The sequence below is a fragment of the Ambystoma mexicanum genome, chromosome 13, assembly GCF_040938575.1.
Source record: "Ambystoma mexicanum isolate Mex_15411 chromosome 13, UKY_AmexF1_1, whole genome shotgun sequence".
Taxonomy (NCBI): Eukaryota; Metazoa; Chordata; class Amphibia; order Caudata; family Ambystomatidae; genus Ambystoma; species Ambystoma mexicanum.
The window spans coordinates 486920404-486940678 of record NC_090938.1 but is presented as its reverse complement, the minus strand read 5'-3'; the positions used below and the strand labels follow the sequence as shown (position 1 = coordinate 486940678).

At 45.5% G+C, this 20275-nt stretch overlaps 1 protein-coding gene across 4 annotated transcripts in view; it reads left to right on the top strand.

Moving 5' to 3' along the window:
• The window catches only part of TANC2 (tetratricopeptide repeat, ankyrin repeat and coiled-coil containing 2), a 3436361-nt gene that overhangs the window by 266092 nt on the left and 3149994 nt on the right, over positions 1-20275 (top strand). For all 4 annotated transcript variants that reach the window (XM_069634135.1, XM_069634134.1, XM_069634133.1 and 1 more), the window contains exon 2: positions 4696-4767. The gene's annotated coding sequence lies outside the window, so the exon portion shown is untranslated. The remainder of the gene's footprint in view (positions 1-4695; positions 4768-20275) is intronic.

Here is a 20275-nt window from a genome sequence, read left to right as displayed (position 1 = left end):
CGAGAATTGAACAAGTTCCTCAGGAAGGACAAGTTCAAGATGGTAACTCTCTCTCAGATCCTTCAGGCCCTCCAGCTCCAGGGCTGGCTGGTATCTCTGGACCTTCAGGATGCTTATTCCCATGTGCCAATCCATCTCAACACAGGAAATACCTGAGGTTCGCAATTGGCGGCTCTCATTATCAATTTCGAGTTCTGCCATTTGGGCTGACCTCCGCCCCGAGGGTCTTCACCAAGCTAGTGTCGGTAGTGGCTGCAAGTCTAAGGTGGGGAGGGATTCACGTCTACCCCTACCTGGACGATTGGCTGATCAGAGCTGTTTCTTCGGAACAAGCTCAGATCCAGCTAGATTATGTCTGCCACTTCCTTCACAAACTGTGCTTCTCCCTCAATTTAAAGAAGTCACAGATGATACCATCACAGGGACTCCAGTTCATTGGAGCGGTCCTGCACACTTCCCTGGGAAAAGCCTCGCCACCAGAGGTGAGGGCTCAAGATATTCTGCAGATGGTCCCCAAGTTTCAAAATGCCCAACGTCTCCCAGCCTTCGACTTTTTGAGTTTGCTAGGCCTCATGGCATCCTGCATCTTCCTTGTGCCAGAGGCTCGCCTGAGAATGAGATCTCTTCAGTGGCCACTGAGAACTCGGTGGTCTCAATTCTCAGGGAGAATGACAGACCTCCTTCAGATTCCGGACAAGGTGGCTCGAGACCTTCAGTGGTGGGCCTGCCAGAAAAACATCTTGAAGGGGGAACTGTTTTGGCAACTATGGCCGGAGATAACAGTAGTCACAGATGCCTCACTCACGGGGTGGGGAGCCCATACCAACGACTTGACCATCAGCGGTCGTTGGTCTCCATCGGAGTCCAGACTACATATCAACCTGTTAGAGCTGAGAGCAATCAGACTAGCGCTGAAAGCTTTTCTGCCATCTGTACAGGGTAAAAATGTCCTGATAATGACGGACAACACAGTGGCCATGCACTACCTCAACAAAAGAGGAGGCGTCGGATCACTGCCACTGTGCAGAGATGCAATGCAGCTCTGGTTTTGAGCAATTCAAGAAGGAATCTCTCTATCGGCAGCTCACCTAGCCGGAGAGACGAACTTGACGGCGGATGCTCTGAGCAGGCAGGGCACAGTCTCCCACGAGTGGGAACTAGCTCAGGAAGTCCTTCAGGAGATCTTTGCCCTTTGGGGAACCCCTCAAGTGGATCTGTTTGCCACCAGTACCAACATAAAGTGCGATCTGTTTTGTTCAAGGGAATTTCCCCCGAGAGGAGCTCTAGGGGACGCGTTCATAGTGGACTGGGAGTTTCCACTCCTGTACGCGTTTCCACCAGTCCCTGTCATTCCTCAAATGATCAGGAGGTTGAGAAGATTCCGGAGAAACATGATCCTAATTGCCCCAGACTGGGTCAGGAGAACGTGGTACCCGGACCTTCTGGACATGTCCATCTGCCTTCCAATTCGTCTTCCACTCAAGGAGAATCTTCTCTCACAGAAGGGAGGTCAGGTTCTCGATCCAGATATCAGAACCCTCAACCTTCACGCCTGGCTTCTGAAAGGTTGAGATACAAGGATTGGGACCTCCCTGATGACATCATGGAAGTGTTGCTTTCGGCCAGAAGGCCCGCAACAAAGTCTTTATACCGCTGCCGTTGGAACAAATTTTGCAGCTGATGTAGAGAAGAGAATATCGACCCCTTTCATGTGGTACACCAACAGTGTTATCCTTTCTACTCTACTTGGCAAATTCAGGCCTTCAAGTTGGCACCATCAAGGGCTATCTCGCAGCGCTATCGATCTTCAAGCGCACTGCAGAGGAGCCTTTGTACTTCAAATTACCCTTAGTAATACAATTTCTAAAGGAATTAACTAATGTCTACCCTCCAAGACCTTTCCAGGTTCCTTTATGGGACTTTAAATTTAGTCTTCAATTTCCTGATGGGTACTCCTTTCGAACCACTCCACTCTTGTTTGCTAAGATTTCTCACCCTTAAAACTGTCTTATTAGTGGCTTTAACATCTGCTAGAAGGGTGAGAGAATTACAAGCTCTATCTTGTAAACCCCCTCATACAATTTTTCATAAAGACAAATTTGTCCTACAGGTGAAGCCTAATTTACTCCCAAAGGTGGTTTCTGAATTCCATATCACTCAGAAAATTACCTTACCTTCATTCTATCCGCCTCCCCATTTGGGAAAAGAGGAAGAAAGGCTACATAGGCTGGACCCAAAGCGGGCTTTAAGCTTTTACATCAGCAGACTTGCTAGGATTAGGCAAGCAGACCAACTGTTAGTAGGTTACTCAGGGCACAAATTAGGACTACCGATAACAAAACAAACCATTTCCAGATGGATTATTTTGGCCATCCTGGAATGTTACAAACTAGCAGGGAAAGAGCCTCCTCAAAATCTTAGGGCTCATTCAACCAGGGGTATCGCAGCCTCCTCTGCCCTCCAAAGAGAGGTTCCGGTTCAAGACATATGTGCGGCTGCCACATGGTCGTCCGCACATACTTTCACAAGATTGTACAACCTGGATTCCTCCTCTAGTCAAGAGACTAGGTTTGGCAAAGCTGTATTACATTCGGTTCGTTCCTAAAAGGAAACATGGCGTTTTACTCCCACCTCCAATTACACACCACTGCTATGGGAGTCTATCAAAGATAAGGAATACGTCGGAGGACACAATCCCTTCGAAGAACAAGTTACTTCTTACCTTGTAACGTTCTTTCGATGGGATGTTCCTCCGACGTATTCCTTATCGCCCCTCCCATCCATCCCCGCAGTAATACTTCCCTTGTGGTTGCAGCTTATGCTCCTTCAAGGTCAATAACCAATTCATGTAAAACAACTTAACGTCAAAATGGAACTGAGCAACGGACGCTGCGCTAGTCTATTTATACGCATGATAACGTCGGCACCGATACAGAGGCCGTCGAGGGACATCGGCTCGAGGGACGTCGACGCGCAGCGCCCTCTACTGAAAAAAAAATTTGGAGGCCAGTCAGCTGGGAGATGATCTATCAAAGATAAGGAATACGTCGGAGGAACATCCCATCGAAAGAACGTTACAAGGTAAGAAGTAACTTGTTCTTCTCTTGGTTGGGAGAGGATTCCTTTTGTAAAATATTTTCAGCAGACACCGTGGTGGAGCCTATTTCAACTCCAATGTCTCTCGGGCATTTGGGAACAGCAATGTCCATAGCCACGCCCAGATCCACAGCCAAACAATTGGTCTATTTCGGAGCATGGAGAGGATCAGTCAGGGACTTATAGGGTCAGGTGCCTGCTCCGGCTCTGAATTCTCTAGCAAGTTCTTTGAGCTGTTTGAATCTTCTTGTTCACTACTCAATTGTAGCTGGTCGAGTTCTACATTAGCATTTAGTTGGTCCGTCATTTTTTTTCCTCACCTTTTTATGGTGCAAAATAGAATGGTCCCCTATGAGACTCTTTAAACACGTACATGTACAGCTCGTATTAATTAAGCAAGAAGGAGATCAAATAACGGGTATCGGGGGTTACAGGAGTTACAGGAGTTAGAAGAGTTGCAAGAATAGTTGACGTTTCTGAGTAGTTTTAAAATCTCACAAGAAAAATAGTGTTAAGATGTCACAGTATTAAAGTATTGTTTGCAAGTGATCAAGGATCAAAGGGGGAGTCCCCCGACAGTCTCCCGATCACAGTCAAAAGTAAACAGCTGGGCTAAGATTAGCCTCTTACCTACTCCGTATGACCGCAGTTCCGTGGACCGTAGTCCGTAGCTTCGCAGAGCTTGCACACCCTCTCAGCAAGATCCTCTCGTAAGCCACCTCAAGAGGGGTCAACAAGCAGTCTTGCGTGCATCCGAGGTAAGAGCAAAACGAAAGGTGTTGAATGATGTTAATGAAACGCAGAAACTTTTCCTTACTGCGGCCGGCCACATTACGGCTCAACACTCTGCTGAACACTCGGCCAAACACTCCGCTGTAGTTGGGTGTTTTGTAGGTGGCGGCCAGCAAGTCCAAACTGTAGATAGCGAAAGCAGAATGCAGACTGCAGTATTCGCAGACACAGGCACAGCGAAAGGCACAGCAAATGTTCACTGCAATGCGATGCTCACAGTGGGCCAAACACTCTGGGATTATTGGCTTGTGTTTGGACGGCAAAACATTTCCTAAAATTGTTCAGGCTTCCATCTAAAATGTCAGGTCCACCTAAAATCGCTTCCTATGCAGTCATGACACTTCGGTTCATTTACACGTTTTACTGTATCTCAGGACCTGAATATACTAGAAACCTAATTCAGAAGCAAACGACATTACGTGAAGTGGTCTTTTGCACTATGTGCGCTTGACTAGCCTTTGATATTGAGTATATATAACATAGGATGTTTTGTTTTTCTCCTCCAGCTTGCCTTTGCCTTCTTGTCTAATTCAATTTTTCATGACACCTTATCAAGCCATTGTATTTTATTTTGGCGCATGTGAACACAGGGTAAAATGCTGTTGGAATCGTTCTACTATCAAAGTTTTACATTTTGCATATCGCATAGGTCTTTAAAACTTTTAAATGTATTCCCAGATTCTTTTCTAAGCTCAGCTGTATTTCTCATCTACAATGAAGAAGTTTCGTATTAAAGCAATTTCCTCAAAAACTAAATAATTTTCTTAGAAATTGCACAAGCTAAACTCAATATTTACATTATTTCAGAAACCACTGCGTGGCTGTTTGAAAGATTCAGATGGAGAAAGCTATTTGAAACAAATCTCTGGGAACAGTAGGGTAAGTAAATACATATTTGGATTTATTTATACCTATTTCTCTGCACATTTACATTGTTATGACATTAGACATGGTTTGCTCGCAAGCAACTGAACTTCTTGGATTTGTTAGGAAACCACTCGAGAAGATAAATGCCAAGAAGCCATATTTTTAAACTGAATTTCGGTGACCATGTAGAGTATGTTTGCATTCATGTTTATTACAGAGTTGAAAGCAACCTGATCCAGAGCAATTGACTCTGGTTAATTTAAAGTATTCAATTATGCTGGTCAGATAGCTCAGTGTATTAAGCACTTGTGGCTGATATCTGTGATCAACTTGTATGTGCCATTACATTGGATTACCATAATCGCCATATACCTGTCACAAACTGTGGCAGATGTATGAAAGCATGGTGTTATTATTTGTTATTATTATAAGTGTTAATCTACCAATGACACTTTTTTTTTAAATAATCTTTTTTTATTGGTATTTTCAACAAATAAACAAAACCATACAATGCAAACGGATCGGGACGCCAAATTTCAGTAGCACTTAACTTCATGAACCCCATCCTCCCCAAATGTTCTCTTATTTCTGATTGCACCCCTTATTCCTGTAAACCTACTCTTCCCATTTTTTAATTGAGTCCATCCCTGGGCGCCATTTGTCCAAAATAAGGCCGCTCCAGACTCATCCAATTTTTCGGCTATCCCCGTCTTTGACAAAATAAATGCCATATTCAGGAATGTCATCTGATACTTGGAGAATGCCATGTTTGACCATATCCCTAGTAACGCTCCATTAGGTTCCAGGTCGATGTTGCTTTCTAGAACCTCTCCAATTCTCTTTACACATTATGCCAGAATCTCTGTATTTTAGTGCACCCCTAGCCGTTCTTACTACTTATTATCTTGGTAATATGACATGCATGGCACAATATTCCTTCTAAAACATGGAGACAAATGCATAGTTCTGCAAAACATAGCTTTTTAATATTCAATGTATTACATGTTTCCGCTGCCTGGTCAATGTCACTTCTCTCACACCCGCTTTCACCTGACCCATTGGTATATTGGTCTCTAGATGTTCTCCTCCCACCACGTCACTGTGTCTCCGTACTCCATTGTCCCGTCCCCTTTCCTCCATACATGTGGGACATTCAGTCCTTCAGGACTGGACCAGAGCACTTTTCAAGCATCAAAAATAAAATGTTTGTCCTTCTTTTATTTTTACGATGGGCCACTGCACGTGACAGTAGCCCTGAGCTCCGCCCCATGCGTTGCCGTTCAGTCATTTTCTCTGCACGGTCAGGGTCGGACGCACTTGCATCACAGGGAATATTTTTTCTTTTTGTTCCCAGCGCAAGTGCAGGGGAGAGGGAAGAAGGGAAAGTGCAAGGGAGAGGGGAGAAAAAAAGGGAAGTGCTGAGCAAGGGGTACAATAATACAAAAAGGTAGTGCAGCAAGCAAGGTGGCAAGTGCAGATATTTAGCGCAGACAGGGGTGTCTGGTAAGTGCAGCTAAGGGGACTGTAGGGTAACAGATACAGACCCAAGTGCAAGGGTTGCCAGGGGCAGTGTGGTTGAGTGGCTGGGTGGGCATGGGCCTGGGTCCTAAATCAGAGTTTAAACCGGGTGCACTGTGCCGAGGCAGACAGATCAATAGGGGAGAGGGAGTGCAAAGGCAGACAACAACTGCAACAACCATCTTTCCAATTCTCATGTACGCAACAGTGTATTCCAGACCAGGAGTTCCTTGTCAGAATGGGTGTCCTTGCCCCTGAGAGGGGAGTCACTCCCGGTGAGGTCTGACTTGCCCAGACCCCTATGGATGGTCTTGCTGAGCGCACTCACCTCCCTAGCCGTGTGTGGGTGGCTCTCCCTTGGGAAGAAGTGACAAATACCCTGGATTTGTCACAGTGGTTTCTAGGAGTACATCATTGTTGGGTCATAATGTTTTTCTTGCATCGTATTAAATTATTTTTCCTTGGATAATTTCGGATCCACAGGCCTGAAGGGCTCGGTCAGCAATTCAGAATGTTTTGCAGTGGGTTCTATTTTTGACCAGTCGCCAGTGTAGTCTTCGTAGGACCGTTGTTGCATTCCCTCCTATTGAGTCGGAGAAGTAGTCTGGCTGTTATGTTCTCCATGTGTTGACATTTGTTTTATAAAATTAGTGAAGTGACACTCCTGTGCCGGAATGGGGAATCTGAGGAAGGGCATTAGCTGCCTGATTGGTCCTAGATGGTAGAATAATTTAGTTACTAAGGCCATGATTTGTGGTTCCAGGGTAAATCCCTTGTGCATAAGAATCCCAAGTTTTTTCATCACTTTTGAGGTTTCTGGGCAGGCCCCATGAGTGTGGCCCCTGGGGTTTATTGCTTCTGATGGGCTAATCTTCATCAAGGTTTTCAGCTGCGAGGCATTAGAAGAGGGCAGCGTTGTTGATATTCTTGGAGTTGTGAAGGTTTCTGGTGTCATCTGTAGAAGGTTAGCCTGTTTTTGAATCTCATAAGGGGTGCCATGTTTAGATTGAAGAGCTTGATCCTTGCAGAATACCACAGGATATTTTGTGAAAGTTAAATCTGAAAGGGAAACACATGGAGGTTTCTGCTCAGTCTATGTGAAATACTTTCTCCACTACATGGATGTGTTGTGTAATCTACTTTCTCCAGTCCCCTCATTACGTGTGTTCCTGCTGGTATATCTAGGAGTATGTGGCCGAAGCTGATGATTGCATCTGCATTGATTTTAAGGTGATCCCAAATGGATACAAGTGTAGATACTGTTCCCCCTCAATGGTCTGAATACTACTTCGAAGGGATTGTGTCCTCTGACGTAGTCCTTATCTTTGATGTTATCCATTCCAGCTTGCTGGCCTCGGAATTTGTTTTCCAGTAGAGGGCGCTACGCGTCGATGTCCCTCGAATCGGTGTTCCTCGACAGCCTCCGTATCGGCGCCGACGTCATCATGCGTATAAATAGACTTGCGCAGCGTCTGTTGCTCAGTTCCGTTTTTGGGCGCTTCGTGTGCCTCGGAAACGTAACGCTTGGTTCCTTTCTTCAGGAAAACCTTCTTATTCTTCGAAGATTATTACCTTTACACAATGGCTTCTTCATCCGAACCATCGACTCCATGGTCCGGTTTCAAAAAATGTCGTGACTGTGAGAAGAAAATGTCTTTAGCGGATCCTCACAGGGTCTGTTTGTGGTGCCTGGGATTGGAGCATCACTGTTCGGAGTGTGAGGATTGTATATCCATGATGGTGAAAGCCTTGAAGTAGCGTAAGGGGAAGTTGGAAAGAGATAAGGACTTTAAAACTTCTACTCCCTCAAAAGTTTCTTCGGCCGAGTCGAGACATTCGTCTCCTCGTCGACAAAATAAACATTCTTGTTCAAGATCTCAAAGCGGTTCTCACCAGTCTTTGAGATCAAAACACTCTAAGAAGAGACGTCGTAGATCTCCCTCTTCTTCTTCCTCTACTTCCCAAGAAAGGGTCACCTGTCCCATGAAACACAGCTCTACGGCTAAGTGGGAGGAATTCCGTAAAAAAAAAAGCTTAGCGTCTAAAAGAAAGCGGCCTCAACCTCCTGGGAGACATCTAAAGGTGATACCCTTGGTGAATGACCCAAAAATTCAAAACGCTGCGAGTCGTTGAACCCGGCGAGAGAAAATACTCAAGAGCGTCATGAACCCTCGAGTAAAGCAATAAGACCACGTCATCGACGCCGTCGTCGAAGATTCCTTCGACTCACAATCTGTGTCGTCGACGCCTTTGTCGAAGGGTCCTTCGACACATAAATCGGTTTCATCGACGCCGTCTTCGACTCCACTGTCGACCCCGATAAAAGACAAATCTACAACTGTCACTACGTCTCAGGCAGTAGAGGTGTCGAAAGCTCCGACCATGACTTCGAAAGCTCCGACCATGACGTCGAGAATGCCATCGACAATCTCGACGACGCCGAGTAGGATTCCGATCCTCTCGAGTGCATTGAGGCCTTTTCAGACTTTTTGAAGCCTTTTTCAGGATTGTCGAAGCCTATGACATCCACGTCGACAACCTCGGCGCTTTCTCAGTCAGTGACAACAAATTTAGCTCCTTCTGCTTTAGAAATGGATTTTAAACCTTATCCTAGGTCTGACTACTTTAGAGCCTTGTCCTCTGTATCTGAGGAAGGGGAGGATTCCGACAATGAGAGACCCTTTGGTTTGCAAAGGACTACAATACCTATGCCAGAGGAATTAATCTCTGAGGAGAACAAGTTTAAAGACCTTCAAGAGTTTCTACATGAGGCAAGTGGTTTGGATACTTCTCCAGAAGTAGAGTTTGCTAAACCAGACCCTGGAGAGCATGCTGAGACTCCTTATAGGATTCTGATGGCCAGAATAATCGAATTCATGGGGTGGACTACACCTACACCTTCTTTTCAGCAGGATGATCTTACTGATATTTTAGATAAAGGTCCACAGGAGGATCCTGTTCCTTTTCATACTGCTCTGTAAAGAAAAATATCTGCTAATTGGGAAACTCCTGAAGTTATCCCTGCAGTAAATAAAAAACGTTCTGCTAAATGCAGAGTATCAGCTTCAGATCCTGAATCTGAGCAAGCATCCAACTACAGAGAGTTTAGTTGTACAAGCAGTGACTTCATCTAACAGTAAGTTGGCATACCCCACTTTTCCACAGGACAGGGATGATAAAAGATTTGATGCCATGTCAAAAAAGTATTTTCGGCTTGTAGTGTGGCACTTAAGCCAATTAACGCCACTTGCACGCTAGCAAGATTCAGCCACACACTCTGGGAGTGTGCTTCATCTGCGGCTGACTGTCTCCCAGAAGGAGAAGAAAGGGATGTATTCTTAAACATTATCAGGGATGGAAAGGATGCAATGTGCGAGTCCCTTCAAACAGGCATTGATTCTGCTGACAGCATCAGCAGGGCTATGGCGGCAAGTACCACAATCCGCAGATTGCGGAAGTCTGGTTTTGCTCCCGATGTACAAGCCAGACTTCTGAACATGCCCTTTGACGGCACTTCTTTATTTGGAAAGAAGGATGATGACAGCCTGGAGAGATTACAAACATCCAAGGCAGCAGTGAAATCCCTTGGGGCTGCAATCCAACAGACTCCAAATTGCCCCTCAGGATCTTCCTGGAGGGGTAGGTCCTTTCGCTTTTACTCCGCATTCGAAAGAGGCAGAGAACAGCCTGAAACGATTCACCCATGGTGGACGGGTCAGAGGTACAAAAGCTGCAGCAGCAGGTGCCGCTTTACCCTCAGCATCTGCGTCAGCCGCTTCTAAATTCCTCTGAGGTCTCCTCTCACAAGACACCAGTAGGGGGCAGGTTAACTCAACATCTGGCAGAATGGCAGGCTATTACGTCAGATGCTTGGGCATTGGAGACAGTTGCCCAAGGTTACTGCCTGCCCTTCCTACACACTCTTCAGAGTCATCCACCAGGGAACAACTCTTTGAAGCTTCCAGACCCGCTCCTTATGCAGGAGATTTTAGACCTGCTAGAGAAGGGTGCCATGGAACCGGTACCCGTAGCGGAGAGCAACAAGGGTTGGTATTCCCCCTACTTCCTAGTACCAAAGAAGGATGGAGGACTGAGACCCATCTTGGACTTGTGAGAATTGAACAAATTCCTGAGGAAAGGCAAGTTCAAGATGGTAACCCTTTTTCAGATCCTTCAGGCCCTCCAGCTTCAGAACTGGTAGGTATCTCTAGACCTTAAGAATGCTTATGTCCATGTGCCAATCCATCTCAAACACAGGAAATACCTACGGTTCGCAATTGGCAATTCTCACTATCAATTTCGAGTTCTGCCATTTGGGCTGACCTCCGCCCCGAGGGTCTTTACCAAGCTGTCGTTAGTGGCTGCGAGTCTAAGGAGCGAAGGGATCCACGTCTACCCCTACCTGGGCGATTGGTTGATCAGAGCAGTATCTCCGGAACGAGCTCAGATCCAGCTAGATTATGTCTGCCACTTCCTTCACAAGCTGGGCTTCTCCCTCAACTTAAAGAAGTCACAGATGATACCATCACAGAGACTCCAGTTCATGGGAGCAGTCCTGGATACTTCACTGGGAAAAGCCTCGCCACCAGAGGTGAGGGCTCAAGATATTCTACAGATGGTCACTAAGTTTCAAAATTCCCAACGCCTACCAGCCTTCGACTTTTTGAGGTTGCTAGGCCTCATGGCATCCTGCATCTTCCTTGTGCCAGAGGCTCGCCTGAGAATGAGATCCCTCCAATGGGCACCAAGAACCCATTGGTTACAATTCTCAGGAAGAATGTCAGATCTCCTTCAAGTCCCGGACAGAGTAGCTCAGGACCTTCAGTGGTGGGCCTGTCGGGGGACCATCTTGAAAGGAGAACAGTTTTGGCAACCATGGCCGGAGATAACAGTAGTCACAGATGCCTCACTCACGGGGTGGGGAGCCCATGCCAACGACTTAACCATCAGCGGTCGTTGGTCTCCATCGGAGTCCAGACTACATATCAACCTGTTGGAGCTGAGAGCAATCAGACTAGTGCTGAAAGCTTTTCTGCCATCGGTACAGGGAAAGAATGTCCTGATAATGATGGACAACACAGTGGCCATGCACTACCTCAACAAAAGAGGAGGCGTAGGGTCACTGCCACTGTGCAGAGAGGCAATGCAGCTCTGGTTTTGAGCAATTCAAGAAGAGAAGAACTTGACGGCGGACGCTCTGAGCAGGCAGAGCACAGTCTCCCACAAGTGGGAGCTAGCTCAGGGAAATCCTTCAGGAGATCTTTGCCCTTTGGGGAACCCCTCAAGTGGATCTGTTTGCCACCAATACCAACAGGAAATGCGATCAGTTTTGTTCAAGGGAATTTCCCCTGAGAGGAGCTCTAGGGGACGCGTTCGTAGTGGACTGGGAGTTTCCACTTCTGTACGCGTTTCCCCCAGTCCTTGTCATTCCTCAAATGATCAGGAGGTTGAGAAGATTCCAGAAAGCTATGATCCTAATTGCCCCGGATTGAGCCAGGAGAACGTGGTACACAGACCTTCTAGACATGTCCATCTGTCCTCCGATTCGTCTTCCGCAAAGAGAGGATCTTCTCTCGCAGAAGGGAGGTCAGGTTCTCCATCCAGACATCGGACCCCTCAACCTTCACGCTTGGTTTCTGAAAGGTTGAGATACAAGGATTGGGATCTTGCGGATGACGTCATGGAGGTGTTGCTTTCAGCTAGAAGGCCAGCAACAAAGACTTTATACCGCTGCCTTTGGAACACATTTTGCAGCTGGTATAGAGAAAAGAATATTCAACCCTTTTCATGCAATACACCAATGGTGTTATCTTTCTTGCTTTACTTAGCAAATTCAGGTCTTCAAATTGGTACGATCAAGGGCTACCTCGCAGCGCTGTCAATCTTTAAGCGTACTGCTGAGGAGCCTTCATATTTCAAAATACCCTTGGTAATACAATTTCTGAAAGGATTAACTAATGTTTATCCCCGAAAGCCTTTTCAAGTTCCATTGTGGGACCTAAATTTAGTCTTAAAATTTCTGATGGGTACTCCTTTTGAACCACTTCATTCCTGTTCATTAAGATTTCTCACTCTTAAAACAGTTTTTCTAGTGGCTCTAACTTTCGCCAGAAGAGTGAGCGAATTACAAGCTCTATCTTGCAAACCTCCTCATACAATCTTTCATAAAGACAAGGTTGTCTTACAAGTGAAGCCCAATTTTCTCCCAAAGGTGGTCTCTGATTTCCATATTACTCAGAAAATAACCTTACCTTCGTTCTATCCTCCTCCCCATCCAGGGAAAGAGGAAGAGGTTGCACAGGCTGGATCTAAGGCGTGCCTTGAGTTTTTATATTAGCAGACTTGCCAGGATAAGGCAAGCAGACCAATTGTTTGTAGGATACGCAGGGCACAAATTAGGACTGGCAATCACAAAACAGACCATTTCAAGATGGATCATTTTAACCATTCTAGAATGCTACAAATTGGCAGGAAATGAACCCCCTCAACATTTTAGGGCTCATTCAACCAGGGGTTTTGCAGCCTCTTCGGCTCTCCAAACAGGGGTCCCAATTAAAGATATATGTGCAGCTGCCACATGGTCGTCCGCACATAACTTTACCAAAGTTTACAGTCTGGATTCCTCCTCTCGCCAGGAGACAAGATTTGGGAAAGCTGTGTTGCATTATGTACATCTTTAAAGGGAAATATTTCATCTTTACTCCCATCCACCGCTTTACACTTCTGCTATAGGAGTCTATCAAAGATAAGGAATACGTCGGAGGACACAATCCCTTCGAAGAACAAGTTACTTACCAAACTGGTAACGTTCTTTCGATGGGATGTTCCTCCAACGTATTCCTTATCACCCCTCCCATCCATCCCCGCAGTAAAACTTCCCTTGTAGTTGCAGTTTACGCTCCTTCAAGGTTACTAACCAATTAATGCAAAGCAAATCTGAACTTCAAAACGGAACTGAGCAACTGACGCTGTGCAAATCTATTTATACGCATGATGACGTCGGCGCCGATACGGAGGCTGTCGCGGGACACCGACTCGAGGGATGTCGACGCGCATCGCCCTCTACTGGAAAAACAATTCCGAGGCCAGCAAGCTGGAATGGATAACATCAAAGATAAGGAATACGTTGGAGGAACATCCCATCGAAAGAACGTTGCCAGTTTGGTAAATAACGTGTTCTTCTTCGTTATCTATGATGTTGCTAGATGCCATGTGTTTCAGATTTTGGCTATGTGCATAGCGTTTCAGGATGTTAGCGGGGTGGGGTATATTGGCGATTAAAAATAGTTGGCAGAGTTCCTGTTTCCAACAAGGTGGTCAGGAGTTTGTGACGGTAGCTAGCAGGGGTTTCCTTGGTGAGGACGTCTTTATAGATGTTGTGGGGGCAGAGGTCTACTGGGGAGACTGCTGTATTGGTCTCCTTCGCCGGTTCAATGAATTCTGCTTCCGTGCTGGCCGTCAGTTGGTTGAGCAATGGGGTTTTGATTGAGTAGTATCGTTTCTGTTGATATGTGATTATTCTATGCCTTGCTGGATGTTTTGCATCTTGTGGATAGATAAGCTATAGAGCCCCAATGCTTTCTTATGGGCGGCCCTGGTGTCCTAGAGTAATAATCCTGTACAGGAGTACCGGCTACTTTTAGAGAAGTTTCATCAATTTACAGCCCTCTGCTATTGTCCAGTTTCCAGAAGACATTTAATGGTGGTTCCTAGAACCCCAAGCAGGGCTCCAGTTACAGGCTGCTTCCTTGGAAGAAGGGTGGGGAAGGCACAGGGATGAAAAGAAAAATGAAGAACAACGTTTTCAGCTGCTTGAGAGCATATAGACGAACCTGGTCCAGAAGTACACATATTCTGGTGCTGGAGTCAGTGCAATGAGGATCTCACAGTGACATCATGTAGGCAGACCTGTGCCTCTCAAGGTAGTGCCTCTCAAGACACCAATAATTATTTTCTTAATCTTTGTCTTTAGATATCCGGGGTAACTTCAACATGATACTATGATGGTCTGTCCAGTAACTTTGCTTGCTTCATTGTGTCCGTTTCCTGCCCAGGGAAATGCTTCAGGCCATTCAATACACTTGGAGGGTGGAAAGCAATCCTACATGGTTGTCCCCACCAGCCATGGGAACAAGGCGCTGCAACACGGTCTTTGACTAGTTCAAGATGTAGAAATCACAACATCCCAGCAGAGCATTGATTTGAAGGGCCTTGACCAGGAAAGTACGTTAGCAGTAGTGTTCATGATTGTTGGTCATCAAAGTCTTCTGTTCGATGGGCGCCTCCCAGTAGATGAACGTAGCAAACACTAATTCCATGGAGTTTGGCACAGAAAGGGACTGTCCGCTTCAGAAGGCAGAGGTGCATCTGTTCAACATTTGCCATGCACAATAACTCTTAAGGCTGTATCTTTCAAACTTGGCAGGCCTGTTTCCCAGCCATTCTTTTATAGTTTGAGATTTATCCATTTATGTCAAGAGCAGGGTAACATAATTTCAAAGACCTAGACACATTCGTTAAGAGGTATTTATACAGATTTGGTCTATTAAAACCACATAATATAATAAATATATATTTTCTTTTTCAAACCACTAGATGAAATAAAATCAATCGTCACTTTTATTTATTACAAAATATTGATGTTTTCATTTTTTATAGAAAACAATTACTTCATATAAATATTTTTGAATTAAATGTAATATAAAACGACCCAACCATAAACTCATGCCTTCATTTGCAGCTCATTCATAGCCCTTTTATAGAACAATTACATACAAACAAACATTTAATCTGATCACACCTTCTTTAATAAACTAGGTGCTGAATAATCTCTAATTGTTGTCCCAAAGAAATTCCCTTCATGTTTTACACATCAGTTAGTCAAATTCCAAAAATATTTGAAATTCTAAAAATGATATTTCAACGATCTACATATTTCGACTTCTAATGTAGCTATAATTGCTTTATAAAGCAACTCGGTCTCCCTCAGGATGACACATTTTCATTAATATGCTACATTGGGTTTGTGTCTGTGTTTTTCAAACGTAACCAATTGCAATGATTTAAATCAACCAGCTCCTCGATTTTAGCAAGTTTGGCCAAATTGCGTTAACCCAATGACATGAGAATTTGTGATCATGAGGAAGACTCAAGCATAATATAAAGTCATTTTTGGCATTTGACTAATATCTAGAAAGTTCTTGGAGACCCGGATTAGGGACCTTTGAGAATCTTGATTTTAAAATAAGCTGATGAGATCAACTGTTTCTTTTTATGCAATCGTTTTATGAATTGTCCATAAATGATGATACAAATGAAGGTCTGCATTGATGCTTGGGTCGTTTTATATTATATTTATTTAAACAATATTTATTTTATGTACATTTTTTGTAAAAAGTGTAAAACATCAATATTTTTGTAATAAATAAGATGTCTTGATTGTTTTTTAAATTGTGATTGTTTCTTTCGATAACCATTCTTTTTTAGTGTATCTGATGGCTTTCACCTCCGTGCCGGGGGATGGACATGACTGGTAACGGCCTCCCAGCCCGAGCAGGCCCAAGTGTGAGGTCATGACCAACACCCGCTGTGGGGGTGAAAGCATTTCGCACACTAGGGTTTATACCCGGTGCAAATGGTTTCTTTTTTTTCTCAGGAGATTGACTGTGCTTATTGCATGATGCCAGTCTCCTGAGAAGAAGGAAAAAAAAAAGGATGGTTGCCACCTTAGGGCAAAGGGTATAAGTCCCTTTTCCATTTCAGTGACGATGCCCGGGAACAAGAGGTATGCTGGGACCGGAGCACAAAACTCTGGTCTAGAAGGTAAGAGGGGAGTGTGGGAAGAGGTGGAGTAGGGGTATGCTTTGTTTTTGGGTGGGGGAGTCACGAGGTTGGAGGCTTCCTGTTGCCTCCCACATTTTAAAAAAAATAAAATAAATGATGCCACCCGGAGAGGGGTCTCGGGTGACTGGAAACAGAGAGCAGAGAATGTGTATTTTCTCCCTCTGTTACAGCCACCTGATTGACTGAGCTTCCTTTCCTAGGTGCGAATATTGGATAACATTGGGTTTTGCTTCAGTTCTTCAAAGCATCTGAAGCACTGCATTGTGAAACAAACTTTTTTCTGAACGTCTAGTGACTTCCCTAAAGCCTTTCCAAAATGTTGCCTACATGTGTTACAATGAATATGTTGCCTATCTGCAGCAGTGAGACCCCTGCTCAATGTAAGCTCATGCCCATTTTTATAGCACTAACATCTAACGGGTCAATTTCTTTTGTGGTTAGGAGACATAGCGTTAGCCAGTCTCTTAGGCTTGCATCAACATCTTTTCTTTTTACGAGGTGTATGCTTTAGCAGTCTCTTAGGGTTACATCAGCCTTTCATGATACATTGTAGGTGATAAATGTCGACAGTCTCAATTATTTATTTAGCCAATTCAGGATGCGGTGTACAAGACTCCAGCAAACTAAATGGCTTCTTCAACTGTCTCAATTTTGCAGGTAGTTGTGAGATCCCAGCAGTCTGAATTGTTTTTTCACACCTTTTAGTATGCATAGAAGGTGCCCTCTCAGGATGCAGCCTTGGTGTGAGATTCCATCATTCTCAATTCCTTCTTCGACTCCCTCACAAGCTTTTTTGCAGGAGCCATGCTCAGTGCTTTCAATGAATCTCCACAGCTTGTTTTCAGGTTGTCCGGGAGGTTCAGCAGCTCCAGCGTCCTCGAGTCAACGTGTACTGCATTGCTGACTCTGTAGGACTTTTTATAGCAAAATAACTCCCGCCCCCCCCCCTCCTTCCCCATTGTCAGCCCTTAGCTGGATGGCAGACTGGGATACATATGCGCATGGCCGTGGTGCAGCGCACACAGCACACACTGACTAAGGCCCACCGAGGAGAGGTCTGGGCTCAACTCTTTCTTTATTCAAATTAACTCCTCCTGCCCTGGAGGCTTCCCTCCTCCATGTCACTTCCCCAACTTGGCACGCCTTTGCCCCGCCCCCATATAACAAGCAGGAATGTCCCAAGCAAATATGACCCCTTCCGCCTTCTTAAACAAACAGATAAATTGTCAACTCATTTCTTCTATAAGTTTTACGGGGTTTAGTATTGGTCCCGACGGGCTGCCCAGAACGTGATGGTGCTGGACTGTGTATTGGGCTGTCGAGCCCCTCGTCTGTCCCTTCTTCTTCTGACATCTCTCCATCACCCAAGTAAGGAGCATCCGACTCTCCTTGGTACTCATTCCATGCAGCTTCCTCCCACTGCTCCTCATACTCTTCCAAATTTTCTCTGTACTTGCTGAAATGGGATATTTTTTGAATAATCTTGCACCCCTCAGCATCTCTTGCGGATATTATGGTGCCTTTTACTTGCGTGAACGTGAGGGGTTCAGGTGTACATCTGCATTCTTCTTTCTTGTGTTGTGTTTGGCGCACCACTTCTGTCTCCCACCTCGACTGCATGCTCTCGAGGACCCCTCCTCTCATCGGCTGTCATTTTCATTTTCTCCCTCGAGTCCCTTTCCGGAATTCTTGGTCGGATAATGTGGGCTCTTCCACCCCAGGTCCTGTGGTAATCGAATTCTCACTCTCCGGCCAAACATGAGGTCAGCTGGACACCTGCCTGTGTTGCTAAGAGGAGTGTGACAATAGTCTTTCAGAAGTTGGTACAATGTTTGCTCAAAAGGTTTATGGGACACATGGGTGATTTGTAATACCCTCTTGATATTTCCCATGAATCATTCAGCAATGCCATTGGTCTGGGGCCAAAGGGGTGTGAACTTGCAATGTTTAAACCCCATATATTTTGCAAAGTTGGCAAAGCAAAGTCTGGGCTGGTAAATGGCAGGGCGGTATTTTATTTGATGACTTTTGGATTGCCGTATGCAGTCAGTTTGCGATCCAGGACTGGTAGGACGGCCTCTGATGCTGTGGAGGAAACGAGCTGCATCTGCGCGAATCTTGAGTATGTCTCGATGACCACCAGGGCATACGTGCCATCCCGGAGTGGGCCAATGAAATCGACCGCCAACTCTTCCCAAACTCCTTCCGGTAGTGGGGACATCTGTAATGGGTTTGCCCGTGGGAGTGGAGCTACCACACAACAGATGGCACCGTTTTGCAGGGTTTTCTCAACCATTTTGTGTAATCCTGGGAACCATATCTTCTGACGAAGTTACATTTTTGTGGACACCACCCCACGATTTCCCTCATGTGCCAGATCTACGACTTTGGGGGGGACAATTTGGCACCTCTTAATGACAATGTTATCTTCCGTGACGTTGAGTTCATCTTGCACCATTGTCATGTGTTTGACATTGTCTTGCGCTGTGCTGTCGAATCGTTTGTCCATGTCTTTGGGGTGCTTCATCCTACCCTGGCTGACACACTGAGCGATGATGGCAAGGGTCTCGTCAGCTGCTGATTCCTATTGAAGAGTCCTCTACGCTACAGGGAATGGCTTCATCTGGTGGATGACCGAATGTAGGTAGGCATCCGCAATGGAGTGCTCGGGGTGTTGCATTCCGGCTGGATGGCGTGAAAGGTAGTCAGCTGGAATCTTATCTTTCCCCAGCCTGTGGTAAATAGTGAACTTTTTGTCTTGTAATCAGAGGCCCTATCTTGTGCCTGGGCATGCACCCTTTGGGGTTTCCAAAGATTGTTAGAAGGGCCTGGTGGTGCATGACAACGGTGAAAGCCTTCCCAAATAAGAAGAAATTAAAGTGCTTGCAGGCCCAGACACTGTCAGGCTCTCCTTCTCAGCCTGCACATATTTCTGTTCTGTGGTTGTGAGATTGCGGTTGTCATAGGACATCACTCTCTTGATGTGCAGGGTCTTGGTGTCGTATTGAGCCAACACTGCTCCAAGGTCTACAGGGCTGGCGTCAGCTGTCACCTCCGTCTCATTAGACGAACTAAAGTACGCCATGTCGGTGGCAGATGGTTTGTTCGCTCTAATGGTCTAAAAGCTAGACTCATGCTCAGGGGACCAGACAAAGTCCTGGTTGTCTCTGGGCAGCTCTAGAAGTGGGAGCTCACAGCGGCATAGTTCTCCAGGTAAATAGATGAGTGGGCACCGCTTGTGCGGAGTCTAGTAGATATTGATAATCCTCTGGTAATCATACTTTTTTTTCATTTTTTAAACTTTCTTTATTGGAGATTCACATCACAGGCTCAAGGCAGCATATCTCACATCACAATAGAACATTGGAAATACAGTAAATTACAAATGTGTGCATGAGGTTATTAATTCATAGGAACATACCAAGTACAGCCCGGCTGGGTGTTCGATTCTTGCACCTGCTTCTGCCTTGACCCCAGACCGTGCAGTGGACACACCCGTCCAGGGTAGGACCCCCTTCAAGGTGGAAACAGTTCAGTCACTTGAATCCGGACTTTGAGACAGTAGGTAAGCAGTAAAGGGGCCCTAAATGTCTTTCGGTCTGTTTTGCTATCCACCCAGGCTCTCGTATTCCTTATTAGTATCACTGAGCCATATTAAGGCTTTAAACCACATCTTTAACACTGGGGGAGATGAGCAGTTCCATCTCATGAGTATACAGTGACTAGCCATAATCATATAGTTCGTGACCAGTTTACAGTGTTGCTTAGGAAGATCCGGGGCCCACCTAAACAGATAATGCAATAAGTCTCAAGGGATGACCCTCCCCAAGATTGCTGAGCAGCACTCCACCACTAGTGCAGCCAGAACAAAAACTTCACTGGCTCCCAGTGGCAGCCCGTATTCAGTTCAAATTGTTAACGACCTGTCATAAGTGTATCTTTGGTAATGCTCCCGTATACCTGAAGGATAAGGTCAGCATTTACCAACCCATAAAATATCTAAGATCAACCGAGGGTTTCCTGTTGGAACTACCTCGGGTAAAACGAGCTTGTGGTTTAGGTCGAGCCTTCCACATCCAGGGTGCTAGAGCATGGAATGCCCTCCCTCCACATCTAGGAAAGACTGAGGATCATCTTGTCTTTCGTAAACAGTTGAAGT